Genomic DNA, 17,016 nt, shown 5'->3' on the forward strand with positions numbered 1-17,016 from the left:
AGCATAGAAAACCTGATATAGATTTAAACTCTCCCTATAAGTATGTGGACCTCGGTGCTAATGGCCCCTCACTAGTACGCCAGGAGATATATCCAAATCACATATAGTGTAATCAGCTATATGTATAGCTGATATTTCAGTCTGATATTCTGTGATGAGGTAAAAAAATGCTGATCCTTCGTGGTGTATTGTATAACACAGAGTATAGTCTTGTACAAAAACAATAATAATATCAAAGCCGGTAATGTACCTGTAAAAATAAAACAGCACAGTCACTTAGCATCAGAAAATATGAACCTTAGTCGGCTCAGTGTGGTGAACTAACAACTGACATCCAGCAACAGTGTATCAGAGTAAAATTCCTCTCTAATCAGTGTTATACACCGTCTGAAGAACAAATGTGACGGAAATGCTGACCAACAATTGGGCTGGTGTCTCCTCATGTTGGAAAGGGCTACTGGCAGAGACCCCGGTGGACGATGGCTATATGCGGACTCCCGTCTCAATTGAGCCAGCAGTGGGAGGAATTGACAGCGTGATTGTAATCTAGCAGTATACGCTATTACCTTCTGTCTCCTATGTCAGAGCAGATGGAGGAAGCCGCTGGTGGAGATGGCGACTGACAGCAAGGAATAACCTCCCGTCTGTTGGAGCCAGCAGGGGCACGGACAGCGGAGTCGCCGGCCGGCGGTGAAGATATAAACTCCCGTGTGTCAGGACCAGTACGCGAGCTGTTGATGGTGAAATTCAGTGGCCGCATACGGTGGGTAATGGCACCAGCCCAAGGACTTGAGTATACAAAAAAATCCAAAATGGCTAGTGATGATCAGCAGCAAAAGGTCTTCATATATAGGGAGAGACTCCAGTATCTTGGTATAGAGAGCAGCAACGTGTTTCGGATACTCCTGTATCCTTTTTCAAGCTGAGTGAGGGAGGGGAATGTGTTTACAACACAGGTGAGGGAGAGGAATGTGTTACTACAGGGGTGAGGGAGGGGAATAAGTTACTACAGATGTAAGTGAGGGTAATGTGTTACTACAGGTGTGAGGGAGGGATTGTATTTCTATACAGGTGAGGGAAGGGAATGTCAAATGGGTTACTATGGGGTGAGAAAAGGAAATGTGTTACAACATGGGCAAGGGAGGGGAATGTGTTACTACAGGGGTGATCAGGGGTAATGTGTTACTCCAGAAGTGAGGGAGGGGAATAAGTTACTACAGGTATGAGTGAGGGTAATGTATTACTACAGGTGTGAGTGAGGGTAATGTGTTACTACAAAAGTGAGGGATGGATTGTATTTATACACAGGTGAGAGATGGGAATGTCGAATGTGTTACTACAAAGGTGAGGGAGAATAATGTGTTAGTAGTGTTAGTACACAGGTGATGGAGAGTAATGCCTTACTATAGCAGTGATGCATTACTATAGAGGTGAAGGATTAATGTGTTAGTGGAGGGGTGAGATAGAAATGGGAAAAGTAAATATCCAAGGTCTACCCAGGTGACACTGGGTTCAACAGCTTATATATATATATATATATATATATATATACTGTATATAGAAATACATATATATATATATGTATATATATATATAAAAAGTGGAGAATAAATAAGCGCTGCCTGGATTATATTTATACAGTAATGTAAACTGAGTAGTAACTAATCGCACTTTCCTATCGGGTTCTGGGTGTCAGCTAACACAAGAGGTACAAATAGCAGTGGTGATCTGCTATTAAATAAAATGGTATTTTTGAAATGAACTTGGTATATAGCGACAGCAGTGCTTAAATGTGGTAGATTTTTATCTAACAATATTAAATTAAAGGGCAGCACAGACGGTGTAATGGTTAGCGTTACTGCCTCACAGCACTGAGGTCATGGGTTCAATTCCCACTACGGCCCTAACTGTATGGAGTTTGTATATTCTCCCTGTGCTTGCGTGGGTTTCCTCCGGGAACTCCAGTTTCCTCCCACACTCCAAAAATATACTGGTAGGTTAATTGGCTCCCCACAAAAAAAAATTGACCATAGTGTGTATATGTGCGTGTACATGTGGTTGGGAATATAGATTGTAAGCTCCACTGGGGCAGGGACGGATGTGAATGGCCAAATATTCTCTGTAAAGCGCTGCGGAATATGTGTGCGCTATATAAATAACTGGTAATAAATAAATAATAATAAATAAATTAAATGAATCAATAAATATACAGTATCCTAATATAATAGAGTTAAGAAATATTAATATTAATAGTGTCAGTGCAATTAATAGATTATGTAAAATTCTAAATATTCCAAAAATAAATGATACACATGTGAGTGTGTTTTACCTTTAATAATATTCTCTGATGAATAAATATATAAACTTAGGAAATATAACCAATAATAATAAAGTGTCAGTGCAAATTTGCAAAATAATGCTATGAAGCATACACCTCTGTCTATGTAATGAACCTGATGGCGTGTCTTATTTGTAAATTACAAAGACAAGTGCTGTATACAGTATATACAAAATATTACCAATATTTATTAAGCTAATAAAAACAATAATTTATAAAAGGAGAGAACATAAAAACATTTGTGACAATAAGGAATCTTAAATTTTGGGGGCACACGGCATATAATAATAATACATTTGCCCCTAAAAGAGATATCAGAAGTATCCTACATGTTCTATTTTTTGAGCAATAAAGCTAAACCAGTGGACTTGTACCTTTTTATATGGTTACAGAGATCAGTGGTGACTTCAAATATTGCTACAGTATCTTTTACAGTGGGGAAGAAATTATTCCTATTGTAATATAAACAGCTACAGTATAAAACAATTCCATGCCTTTGTGAACACTTGACATCACTAATAAATAATAGTTATATAATAGCTTTCACTAAGGTGAACATGTTAGGAAATTTCTCATCCATGCCACTTGTATTTATACTGTACATTGTATTTCTCTGCTTAAAATAGACAAAAACCCTCCATGTATTAACTTGTCACAATGAGACAAAACTGTGTGACACCTTTACATTTATAACAATAAAGAGAAGTGTAGCGAGACCTAATTTACTGCAATGGTATATAAAATGCCAAAATATTTTATTGTGTTTAATATATTACTAGTTTTATAGTAATCAGTGTCCTGTCAGCGCTACCATGCTAACAGGATTGTCTGATGTCTGGGATTTTTGAGGTGGGGGGTTCAGTGGTGAATTGTGATGGAAAACCAGCCTGGGAAATTTCTGGAAGCAGCCCTAATGGGGGCGGGTCTGTTGATGGGGCGGGGCCTGTTAAAAGGTGGGTCTGTTGAGGAGGCGGGGTCTGTGGAGGAGTGCAGGATACTACCTCCTCTTAGGGCCTGGAGGAGCTGTTGCAAGCCACTAAGGAGAGCAGGGCCGGCAACAGAAATCTTGGTGGATGATACACTCTTTTTGGGGCCCCCCATCCCACTGCGCTAGGAAGCTTTGAAAGTCTTTTTTTAAGCAGATAATATATAGTAACAGAAGTTTTTGTGAAGGCCAAAATTTGAATTTCCCTGATCAAACAATTTTTGTGTCTCTCCAGGCCGCCCTGTGATAGTCCAGACCCCCTACATGTCTTCATCACCAGGCCACCCTTTCTCTCTCCAGGCCCCCTGTGGTTCTCAATGCCCCCTTGTGTCTCTCCAGGCTCCCCTGTGTCTCTCATCTCCAGGCCCCCCTGCATCTCTCCAGGCCCCCTTGTCTCTCTCCAGGATCACCTATGTCTCTCCAGGACTCCTTGTGTCTCTCCATATCCAGGTCCCCTGTGTCTCTCTAGGCCCCCCTGCATCTCTCCAGGCCTCCCTGTATCTAACCATGCCCAGGGCAACCTGTTGCTCTATAGGACCCCTGTGTCTCTCATCCTCATTCCCCCAGCCCCAGTGTGTCTCCCCACCCCATTTCCCAGCCCCAGTGTGTCTCTCAGCCCCATTCTCCAGCCCCAGTGTCTCTCAGCCTTATTTCCCAGCCCGTGTCTCTCAGCATCCTACCCCGGCCATGTGACATCCAAATCCCCCCGCCGCCAACACTTACCTGCTGCTACTTTTCCCTTCCTTTGTAGCTTGCTCAGGGTCCGGCAGTCAGAATTTGCAGGCTGCTACCACCTCCTGTGTTTGGCAACCCACAGCTTGTCTGTGGACGCGTAACACTGCAGGCTGCTTGCTGTTGCAGCATGCATGGGGAAAGGTGTCCTGGAGTCGGACCACTGAGGGACTTGGGGGTGGAGTCATCAGTGCTGACTGACAGGCTCTGCAGAGGCTTGTGGGAGGAGCTGCTGTGGCTTGTCATGCACAGCAGCTCCCCCGTCGACCATTTTTTTTACCTTTTAGTAAGATTCTGTGCATGTACAGAAGCTGTAGAGCTGCTCGATTAGAGCGGAGCTATGATTGCTGCAAAGGGCATGGGTGAGGAAAGGGCAGCTGTCGGCCACTGTAGGGACGGGCCCAGCGGGAGCCGGCCGGGCGTCTCGTTAGGCCCTATCTGCCCCTGGTGGGGGGAGTCACCAGTCTGGCACTCCTCTCCTATTCATTAGCCAAAGGGCTCCACCTTCATCAGGTCTGTTCTAGACAGTGAGGGAAAGAGCTGGAGGAAGGCTTGGAGTTGGCTTAGAGTCTTTGCACCCATCCTTCTCTGTACTGGAGTAGTGAGCTGTTCTGTTCCCACAGTTCAGCTCTGGTAGTACAGATATGTAACAGCTTGCTAACACATCTATATACAGCATCCCACAGCACCTGTATATTACCTCAGCATACGGGACAGTAACGTCACCTCTGCTAATGATAGTACACAGCAACTGTATATTACCTCAGCATACGGGACAGTAACGTCACCTCTGCTAATGATAGTACACAGCACCTGTATATTACCTCAGCATACGGGACAGTAACGTCACCTCTGCTAATGATAGTACACAGCACCTGTATATTACGTCAGCATACGGGACAGTAACGTCACCTCTGCTAATGATAGTACACAGCATCTGTATATTACCTCAGCATACGGGACAGTAACGTCACCTCTGTTAATGATAGTACACAGCACCTGTATATTACCTCAGCATATGGGACAGTAACATCACCTCTGCTAATGATAGTACACAGCACCTGTATATTACCTCAACATACGGGACAGTAACGTCACCTCTGCTAATGATAGTACACAGCAACTGTATATTACCTCAGCATACGGGACAGTAACGTCACCTCTGCTAATGATAGTACACAGCACCTGTATATTACCTCAGCATACGGGACAGTAACGTCACCTCTGCTAATGATAGTACACAGCATCTGTATATTACCTCAGCATACGGGACAGTAACGTCACCTCTGCTAATGATAGTACACAGCATCTGTATATTACCTCAGCATACGGGACAGTGACGTCACCTCTGCTAATGATAGTACACAGCACCTGTATATTACCTCAGCATACGGGACAGTAACATCACCTCTGCTAATAATAGTACACAGCACCTGTATATTACCTCAGCATATGGGACAGTAACGTCACCTCTGCTAATGATAGTACACAGCACCTGTATATTACCTCAGCATATGGGACAGTAACATCACCTCTGCTAATGATAGTACACAGCAACTGTATATTACCTCAGCATACGGGACAGTAACGTCACCTCTGCTAATGATAGTACACAGCACCTGTATATTACCTCAGCATACAGGACAGTAACGTCACCTCTGCTAATGATAGTACACAGCATCTGTATATTACCTCAGCATACGGGACAGTAATGTCACCTCTGCTAATGATAGTACACAGCACCTGTATATTACCTCAGCATACGGGACAGTGACGTCACCTCTGCTAATGATAGTACACAGCATCTGTATATTACCTCAGCATACGGGACAGTAATGTCACCTCTGCTAATGATAGTACACAGCACCTGTATATTACCTCAGCATACGGGACAGTGACGTCACCTCTGCTAATGATAGTACACAGCACCTGTATATTACCTCAGGATACGGGACAGTAATGTCACCTCTGAGGAAGCAGGGGAGAGAGCGGGAGGGGAGAGGGAGGGGAGATGGGTCGCAGTGGCAGGTGAGAGGGAGCAGGGGAGAGAGAAGATGCGGGGGAGGAGGGCCAGGGGTAAGTTAGACCGCATCAGGGGAGGAGAGTGGACACTGGGGAGACACAGCAGCGTTGTTGGGGGGGGGGAGCAGCGGCTTGGAAATCCATAGTACATGGCAGGTGTAGGGGGGAAAAGTATCACTTTTCCAAAAAGCTAACTCTGAAAAAAGAGCAGCTTTTCGGAAGTGATAATTTTGTTAGGGAGGCTTGATGAATGCCTCCAAAACAGTTTCTAAACTCGCGGCGAGTTTAAAACATTATTATCACTAGTGATAATTAAGTAATGATGAATAGGCCCCTAAATATTAAAGTATTGTGGTAGGATTTTATATAAATATAATTCACAACAATGCCTGGCATTTCACAGGTCACTGCAGACCTATTCCTTGCTCCTGGTGCCTTCCTTGGTGGGTATGCACTCCCTTAATACAGCATAGAAGATAGGCGGCACTCCAGAGTTTTGTAGCTCAGTGACAAAGCGTGTTTATTAACTCAATGTTTCGGGGACACAACCCCTTTATCAGGATCCACACGATATATATATATATAATGTAACAAAGGCTCGGCACTCATCCCTCAGAGTTGTAGCAATGTGGGTGCCCTCTGCAGGAAATGTAGACAATGTGGTAGACGGGCAGCGGCACTCCTCAATAAGATACGTTACAAGTTGGGTATATAAACCACTAGTTTACTTCAACGTTTCAATCATACACGGTTTTCTTCAGGAAGCAATGAAAAAACTAAACAACACTTACCTATATACCACACCACGAGTGAGACGCACCGCGTCTGTTGGAAGCTGTCAATGACGTCAACTGCGGCACACAGTCCAGCGGGCGCGTCGTATGACGTAACGCTCACTATGACAACGGAGTACACAAAACACAATCATCAGGTCCGTGCCACCACCACCAATACATAAGAGATATATATGAAAAAACTATAACAATAAACATCTGAGATATCAGCAATAAAGCAGGGGAGCAGCCTGTATGGACAAAATATATGCACAAATGTAGATGACAATAAGGACATAAATATAAGAGGTAAAGTATCTAATCAAATAAAACAAGCCAGAGGTAACATCTCATTCAGACCATAAGGTTGGACTGTGTTTAAATGGTGTATCCACCTAGTTTCTGTCTGTAACAGGATCTTAGACCTGTCACCACCTCTAATATTCTCTGGAACATGGTCTATCATTTTGTAACGTATAGTGGACAGACCATGTCTGTGCTCTCTAAAGTGGCGTGCCACCGGTTATTCGTTTTCACTACCACCTAAAGCTAATCTAATGGCCGATCTATGGAGAGCCATTCTTTCACGAAATAGGCGAATGGTCTTACCAATGTATAAAAGCCCACAAGGGCACCGAATATAGTATATAACGAATTGGCTGGTACAGGTAAGTATGTGATTAATTTTATATCTAAAACCTGTGTGCGGATGTACAAAACTGTCTCCTGTTTCCATGAAGCTGCAGGTCGTGCAGCCAAGACACTTATAATTACCAGGTTTTTTGGATAAGAAATGTGTTTTGGTGATTTTACTGAAACCAGTAATATCATTATGCACAAGCCAGTCGCGAACATTTTTACCTCGTTTGTAACAAGGCAGAAGAGCAGTATTTTTCAGAGACGGTAAGTTAGTGTTGGATTTAATGAGAGGCCCAAATTTTTTGGCAGTTTTAACTATCATATCACTACCAGCACTAAAATGATTGACCCAAACCAAACTATCTTTTAATTTCTTCTCTTTGGCCCTCATTCAGAGCCGTTCGCTATTTGCGTTCGTTCGTTCAAAAACAAGGGGTGGCTATGCAAATGATCCGTTCGCACATTGCAGTCTGTTCACACCTCTAAGTCTGAACGAGCGAGCAAAACATACGCTCTTTTATTTCTTAAAAACGCCCCCTGGCCGCTCGCACCATACGTCATGTCCGCTATTTATTAGATTAATCGAGTACATCGTACAGCGTATGAACTGCTCGCTATTCTTGTGGTTGGTTTTTTCAACCGCTATTTTGCGAGCAGTTCTGAGTTTAAAATAACCAAGTGACGTGGTCATTGACGCTGCTATATTAATTATGCACACCCATAAAACGCCCGTTATGACCTTTAAGCACGCCTGCGATCGGATCTCCACTCCACGTTTTCAAGCACCTTCCCCTGTTACCACCCACATACGCCTCATTCTGTCACTCAAAATAGCAGGCACTCGCTATATTGCGTACAAATGATTTTCGGCCGCACTGACTGGTTCGCGCATGCGTACTAAAAACCGTACGCATGCGCAGATGTGCGAACATCGCTCGGAGTGAACGAGCGTACTGCCGATAGCGAGTGGCTCTGAATGAGGGCCTTTGTTTTTAACAAAGTCTGGACATTTGGGGGCGGATAAAGCCTTTTGGCGAGCAGTATTCAAGGACTTAAGAGAATACCCTCTACTCAGAAAGTTATCTGTCATGAGATCCATTTGCTGAAGTTCATCAGAAAGGTTACTACAGATCCTATGTATTCTCAAATACTGAGAGTACGGTAGACCTTTGATTAGACTTCTGGGATGGTAACTGGAAGCTAGGAGCAAGTTATTACAATCAGTGGGCTTTTTATAAAGAGAGGTATTTAACCTACCCCCAACAAGTGACACACATACATCCAAGAAGTGTACCTCTTGGGAACCAATTTCGTATGTAAACTTGATATCTTGGTCACGAGTATTTATAACATCAATCAACTGTGTAAAATCCTCCCTGCTGCCAAGCCAGATTAAGAAGATGTCATTTTTTGTCATTTTTTGTCATTTAGTATGACCCAGCAACTCGACCCCTCTGAGGGACCTGGTTTTAATTGTGTGGATTTACCTGTAGGTGATGTTTTTGCATTTTCGGACACTGATTCTGAAAGCATCCTATTTAAAGAAAATCTTACGGCTACAGCAGGTGCTGAAACAGTGGACTTTTACTACACTCAGTTATACAGACTAAAGAGAAAAGAAACGGATTATTTCCTACACGGGGTGACTCTGAGTGATTATTTTAGAATAAAGAAGATACCGAGAGGTTTTCGGATACGTAATACCCCCACTATTGGACGGTTTAATCCGGAATTTTGCCGTAAGTGGGCAGCCATTCTCAATAAGGCATCCTTTGATTTAATTCTCCTCGTTATCGAAGAATCGGGGAGGGAATTGAATATTATTAGAGACAAGATCAAGTCTTTTGAGTCTCTACATCTCTCTAAATTAGCTGAGGACACCTCTTGCAATTGGGTCCTGAAATTGCAGGAACAAGAGAATACAAAAAAAGACCTTATCAAATTTAAACAGAGCAAATTATCTATTGTGCACAAAGACTACGACGAAAAGAGGGTTTACTCTTGGGCGAATAATCTCACTGGGTTAAGAAGACAGTAAAGACCAAGCTATTATAATAGATTAAAAAAATTCCCTTTGGAGACTGACACATCTAGTGGTGGGCAATCCAGTGATCAGGAATGTGCTGGTACAAGTGGCAATACCTCAGGACGCAGACCCCCTTTAGGGGTTGTTACGAGAGCACAAAACACCCCTCCTTCAGGTCCTTCACAAGGAGAGGGGGCCAATCTGAAAGGCAGAGGAAAGCAAGTATACAAGAAAAAGAAATAGATTATAATTTATCTACCAGAACTCTGTCTACGGATGAACTCTGCATATTACGGAAGGGTTTAAGCTTTGTACCCACTGTACAGCATAATGTACTACAAAGTAAAATTTATATACATCGTCTTGGCCGACAACTACGCCTGAAAGAGTACTTTGGTGACACACCTGATCGTATAACCACTGACCATAGGTACATTCCTAGTAGGTCAACTTCCAAGTTTGACCAATTTTCAGAGAATTCATCCATTAAAGGATTTACGAACATTCTGGACACTACAATTGTAGAGGTTGCCACGAGGAGTAATATCCATTCAAATCTGTCTAAGAAAGAAATATCAGCCCTGAAAAGTCTAAGTGCTGACACCAGTATTGTAATCCGTCCCGCTGACAAAGGGGGCGGAATTGTGTTGCAAGACACTTCTACATATCGTACCGAGGCTTTACGTCAACTTACTGACAGTACTGTTTACTGCAAACTGGATTCAGACCCTACCCAGACCTATCTACAAGAACTTACCTCGGTTTTATATACAGCCCTTGAGTCCCATTACATCTCTCAATCTACTATGGATGCTTTGCTACCTACCTTCCCAAAAGTGCCAGTATTTTATACTTTACTGAAACTTCATAAAAATCCCATTAACCCACCTGGACGGCCGATTATAGCGGCCAGGGATTCTTTGTATTATGAGGTTTCAAGATTTATTGACTCTCATCTTCAGCCAGTGATTCAAGCTGAAAGGACATACTTAAAGGACACCAATTCTTTTTTACAAAAACTTAAAGAAATTGGTGAACTACCAAGTCAGTGTTGGTTATGTATCATAGATATAGTTAGTCTATATACCAGTATACCCAACCATAGGGGTTTGGCAGCAGTTGAAGCATTCTTGACTAACAATTCTACCTATAGTGGCCCCAACCCCACTTTTTTGTTACAGCTGTTGTCTCTTACTTTGACCAGAAACTATTTCATTTTTGATGGGTTATTCTATCTACAAATCCTTGGCTGTGCCATGGGTTCTTGTGCAGCCCCTGCTTATGCGAATGCATTTATGTATCGTGTGGAGTCCGAATTGTTTTTTGGTGACCAGCTGGTCGCCGACAGCATTCGGTTCTTCACACGATACATAGATGACATCTTTTTTAATCTGGCTTGGCAGCAGGGAGGATTTTACACAGTTGATGGATGTTATAAATACTCGTGACCCAGATATCAAGTTTACATACGAAATTAGTTCCCAAGAGGTACACTTCTTGGATGTATGTGTGTCACTTGTTGGGGGTAGGTTAAATACCTCTCTTTATAAAAAGCCCACTGATTGTAATAACTTGCTCCTAGCTTCCAGTTACAATCCCAGAAGTCTAATCAAAGGTCTACCGTACTCTCAGTATTTGAGAATACATAGGATCTGTAGTAACCTTTCTGATGAACTTCAGCAAATGGATCTCATGACAGATAACTTTCTGAGTAGAGGGTATTCTCTTAAGTCCTTGAATACTGCTCGCCAAAAGGCTTTATCCGCACCCAAATGTCCAGACTTTGTAAAAAACAAAGAGAAGAAATTAAAAGATAGTTTGGTTTGGGTCAATCATTTTAGTGCTGGTAGTGATATGATAGTTAAAACTGCCAAAAAATTTTGGCCTCTCATTAAATCCGAGACTAACTTACCGTCTCTGAAAAATACTGCTCTCCTGCCTTGTTACAAACGAGGTAAAAATGTTCGTGACTGGCTTGTGCATAATGATATTAATGGTTTCAGTAAAATCACCAAAACACATTTCTTATCCAAAAAACCTGGTAATTATAAGTGTCTTGGCTGCACGACCTTCAGCTTCATGGAAACAGGAGACAGTTTTGTACATCCGCACACAGGTTTTAGATATAAAATTAATCACATACTTACCTGTACCAGCCAGTTCGTTATATACTATATTCGGTGCCCTTGTGGGCTTTTATACATTGGTAAGACCACTCGCCAATTTCGTGAAAGAATGGCTCTCCATAGATCGGCCATTAGATTAGCTTAAGGTGGTAGTGAAAACGAACAACCGGTGGCACGTCACTTTAGAGAGCACAGACATGGTCTGTCCACTATACGTTACAAAATGATAGACCCTGTTCCAGAGAATATTAGAGGTGGTGACAGGTCTAAGATCCAGTTACAGACAGAAACTAGGTGGATACACCATTTAAACACAGTCCAACCTTATGGTCTGAATGAGATGTTACCTCTGGCTTGTTTTATTTGATTAGATACTTTACCTCTTATATTTATGTCCTTATTGTCATCTACATTTGTGCATATATTTTGTCCATACAGGCTGCTCCCCTGCTTTATTGCTGATATCTCAGATGTTTATTGTTATAGTTTTTTCATATATATCTCTTATGTATTGGTGGTGGTGGCACGGACCTAATGATTGTGTTTTGTGTACTCCATTGTCATAGTTAGTGTTACATCATACGTCGCGCCCGCTGGACTGTGTGCCGCAGGTAACATCACTGACAGCTTCCGACAGACGCGGTGTGTCTCACTCATGGTGTGGTATATAGGTAAGTGTTGTTTCATTTTTTTATTGCTTCCTGAAGAAAATCATGTATGATTGAAACGTTGAACTAAACTAGTGGTTCAGATACCCAACTTGTAACGTATCTTATAGAGGAGTGCCGCTGCCGGTCTGCCACATTGTATATATATATATATATATATATATATATATATATATATATATATATATATATATATATATATAAAAATCATGCTGAAAGGACTTTAATTATAGCTCTGAAACGTTGATGTAACACACAGGGTCTAGTATGATTATTACAAGTCACCAGGAGTGCTGCCATCTGGATAAATGTTTTATGCCAGGAGAGGTAATTTGGAAGGCACTGAACGCCGTTACTATTAAGCAGTGGAGGAGTGTCAGCTTCTTTCACTATATAAATAAATTAATCTATCTATCTATCTTTAGTGAACTAGTGAGTATTTACTTTGGCAGTATTTCATGTTTCAATAAAGGTTTCTTATATGTGACGTTTATCACCTAAACTATCTGAATAATAGTTTCCTTGATAAAAGGAAGTTTATTTGAAAACAGAGTACAATTATTTGTGTTTGGAGGAAACCTTACTTCTCTGGTGTACCTCTCTGGTGTAGCAATCCTTACCTCTCTGGTGTAGGAATCCTTACCTCTCTAGTGTAGGAATCCTTACCTCTCTGGTGTAGGAATCCTTACCTCTCTGGTGTAGGAATCCTTACCTCTCTGGTGTAGGAATCCTTACCTCTCTGGTGTAGGAATCCTTACCTCCCTGGTGTAGGAATCCTTACCTCCCTGGTGTAGTAATCCTTACCTCTCTGGTGTAGGAATCATTACCTCTCTGGTGTAGGAATCCTTACCTCTCTGGTGTACAGTACCTCTCTGGTGTAGGAATCCTTGCCTCTCTGGTGTAGTAATCCTTACCTCTCTGGTATAGTAATCCTTACCTCTCTAGTGTAGTAATACTTACCTCTCTAGTGTAGTAATACTTACCTCTCTGGTGTAGGAATCCTTACCTCTCTGGTGTAGGAATCCTTACCGCTCTGGTGTAGGAATCCTTACCTCTCTGGTGTACCTCTCTAATGTAGTAATCCTTACCTCTCTGGTGTACCTCTCTGGTGTAGTAATCATTACCTATCTGGTGTACCTCTCTGGTGTAGTAATCCTTACCTCTCTGGTGTAGTAATCCTTACCTCTCTGGTGTAGCGCGGGAGGATCCATCCTAACCCTGCAAGGTACAAGATCACCATAACCAACCCACTCTCACGTCACCAATCGGGGTTTCACATACTGTAAGTGAGTTTTGAGGAATAGAAGTGCAATGGATGAGACTAATAGAGGGGATAGACATTAAGTTTTTTGGGCTAATCTTTCAGTTAACATTTCACATTTTCTACCCTACACATTTCCCTGTACACCTGCAAATCTGCAAAAGTAAGGTTATGCCTTTATTTATCTGGAACGTTCCTAAAAGAATATGGGCAATCTTATTATGTGCTATGTGGAGAACAACGATTCATGACCCATTTAGCACCATTTTCAGATGTTAAACTGAGTTATGACCACAATATTAGCATACATCAGTAAACTTAACTGACATCTATTTATGAAGATATCATTACACAATATACATATATAGGTTCCAGCAGTGGAGACCCAGCAAAGCTGTGCCAGCTTCAGTGAAGCCTTCCAGGCTTTGCTGAATCCCCGCCAGGTTGAAGCGTCATGTTCATGCTCGTACATGCACAACTTATCAGAAGACGGCATGGATGTCACTGGACCTCGGACAGATATCTGATTGTAAATATTGGCAGTATAATAGTATCACTGTGAGATGTAATGATCCTAAAATAATGACACCACCAGTAACAAGTTTCATTATTACATGAAGCCTTAAAAACAGGCAAGTATAAATATTTTGTTGTAAGCTCTCATATTTACAGGCTGTATGCAAGTGCTCCTCCTCAGTCAGGTACTGTCATGATCCAGTGCAAGAATTCCTCTGTGGAGGACGGTGAGCCGAGGGGTTCGGATGACTAGGGGAGTGACTAGACTAGGTCTCCTAGTTGAGGCCAAACCCAGGTTTGGCTAGACCTGCCCAGAGGCGCGGAATCTAACTCACTTGGTGGTTTTCTCCAGTGACTCCTCCAATTGGGATTTGGTTTTCAACTGCACCAAGTGAGCAGGTCGCGGCCCTCTGGACAGGTACCTGGGAATGGCAGAAGACTGGAAACTATAATGAATGCAATAGCACTGGAGGTGAATGGAAAGAATGAACTCTGGAAATGGAACTGAATGCTATAACACAGGCATGGACTGGAAACAGTTAAGTATGCAGAAAAACACAGACATATACTGGGGATTGCAAAGGCAAGAGCAGAGTGGACTCAGGGAATATATGGGAATGCTACAAATGATTGGAACTGATTACCAGAGACAAGACACTGAGCAAAGAACACAGACATATACTGGAGATTGCACAGACAAGAGCAGAGTGAACTCAGGGAATATATGGAAATGCTGGAAATGATTGGAGCTGATTACCAGAGACAAGACATTGAGCAAAGAACACAGACATATACTGTAGATTGCACAGACAAGAGCATAGTGGACTCAGGGAATATATGGGAATGCTGGAAATGATTGGCAGAGACAAGACACAAAGAGAAGTCAGGCATACACTAGGAGAGTGCTAAATGCAAGTGCAGATTTGCACTGACAAGACACAGGGCAGATTGACACGGATATGTGCTGGGAGGTCCAGCTGTGGGCTAATAAATACCAGCAGGTAATCTGACACCTCAGTGACACAAGGAAGCTGCAATACTAGCAGCACATATACAAAGACACACAGACATAGAAAACAAAACAGTCTGGATACTGGGAGAGAACTACTCTCAGACTAAGAATAGCTTGGAAGCTAATACTGGAAACTGGAGAACTGAACAGGCTGAAGTAACTCTCTGAAAGATTAGCACAGAGCAACGCTGGTATCACTGGAACAGAGAAGAAGTTGAACAGCAACTTCCCTGGAGTTCTGGAGGCGGATTTATACCCAGGGGTAGCAGATTACTGGAGCACAGCATCAGCTGACTGAAATCATGCTACCATAGGTTAGGAGTACTGTCACATGAGAGGAACTGTCATGGCGGCGCCCATGATGGGAACTCCAATCCCCAGCACACACAGCCGACCATGGAAGCTCACAAAAAGCACCTAAGGCAGAATACTCAGCCCCACATCCATCACTGCACCAGACGTCTGACCGCAAGGAAGTCAGGGGAAGCCGGCAAGGAGGTGAGAGAGGCCAATTCTAGGCTGAACCCTGACAGGTATGAGTTAGTGCTAGCAGTGTTGAGGGAAGAAGACTAAGGAACCAGACAGGTCTTCACCAGTATCTTTTGCAAGGTGGTATGGGCTTTGCTGCTGGGAGCATGCAGGTGCAGGGCCGACGCTACCATTAGGCAGCTGCCTAGTGTGCCAGCCACTGGGGGGCACCGCTGGATCCAGAAAAAAAAAACAAGGTTTCATTAAGTGTAGTGCACGCATGAGCTCTGCCTTCTGGCTCCAGCAGTGGGTGAAGGGAGCGATGTCTTAAGTCTCTCCCATAGTGCAGAGCGTTAGGACGGAGGAGCGGACCGTGGTGAACGCAGGAGCGGGGATTCAGGTAAGTATAATGTTTAATATCTGACTGTGTGTCTGTATGGGGCACTGCATAGGGGGGCCAACTACTGGGGGGCACTGCATAGGGGGACCACTACTGGGAGCACTCCATGAGGGGGCCACTTCTGGGGGCACTGTATAAGGGCACTACTGGGGGCACTGTATAAGGGGCACTGCATAGGGGGGTCAACTACTGGGGGGCACTGTATAAGGGGCACTGCATAGGGGGACCACTACTGGGAGCACTCCATGGGGGGACCACTTCTGGGGGCACTGTATAAGGGCACTACTGGGGGCACTGTATAAGGGGCACTGCATAGGGGGGCCACCTACTGGGGGGCACTATATAAGGGGCACTGCATAGGGGGACCACTACTGGGAGCACTCCATAGGGGGACCACTTCTGGGGGCACTGTGTAAGGGCGCTACTGGGGGCACTGTATAAGGGGCACTGTAGTAGGGGCACTACTGAGGGCACTGTATAAGAGGCATTGCATAGGCGAACCGCTACTGGGGGCACTGCATAGGGGGGCAGGGGCGCTGAGAGGGGGGGGAGCGGGTACAGATTTCCCTGGCCCGCGCTTCCTGAGGGGCCAGGCTGGGGCCCGGGTCCGGCACCACCCCCCCTCCCTCACAGCAGCCCAGCACACAGCGTGTGAAGCTATGCCTAGGGTGCCAAGAAAGGTGGCATTCTTCTAACTGTCAGCAGTGGTCATGTGACTGGGGCCTAGGGGACACCACTATGTCAGCCCTGGCACCTGCATTTTGCTTGCCTGGAACGCAACCCTGCAGCCTGTAGGATGCTCCAACATGCACCGCGCAGCCTGTCGAGTTTACCTGTGTATCATGTGGACACTCCAGGCACCCCTCTTCCTGTTCCTGTTCAGTGGGCGGGCTGGCACAGTGTGGTATAGGATACGGGCCTCTGTTTTACTGTCTGCGAGAGCTCTATTTACTGTCATGCACCAGACTTTTAAAAAATGCCAGATTTTAATGGTGGACAGAAATCCAATGTGAATGCAACTCTAAGGAAATGTGAATGTAATGCAACTAT

General features: G+C 43.7%; 1 protein-coding gene across 1 annotated transcript in view; it reads right to left on the bottom strand.

Moving 5' to 3' along the window:
• The window catches only part of TRHR (thyrotropin releasing hormone receptor), an 83,102-nt gene that overhangs the window by 2,308 nt on the left and 63,778 nt on the right, over positions 1–17,016 (bottom strand). The gene's annotated exons all lie outside the window — the stretch shown is intronic.

This window comes from Taudactylus pleione, unplaced genomic scaffold, assembly GCF_031769625.1.
Source record: "Taudactylus pleione unplaced genomic scaffold, aTauple2 ptg000524l, whole genome shotgun sequence".
NCBI lineage: Eukaryota > Metazoa > Chordata > Amphibia > Anura > Myobatrachidae > Taudactylus > Taudactylus pleione.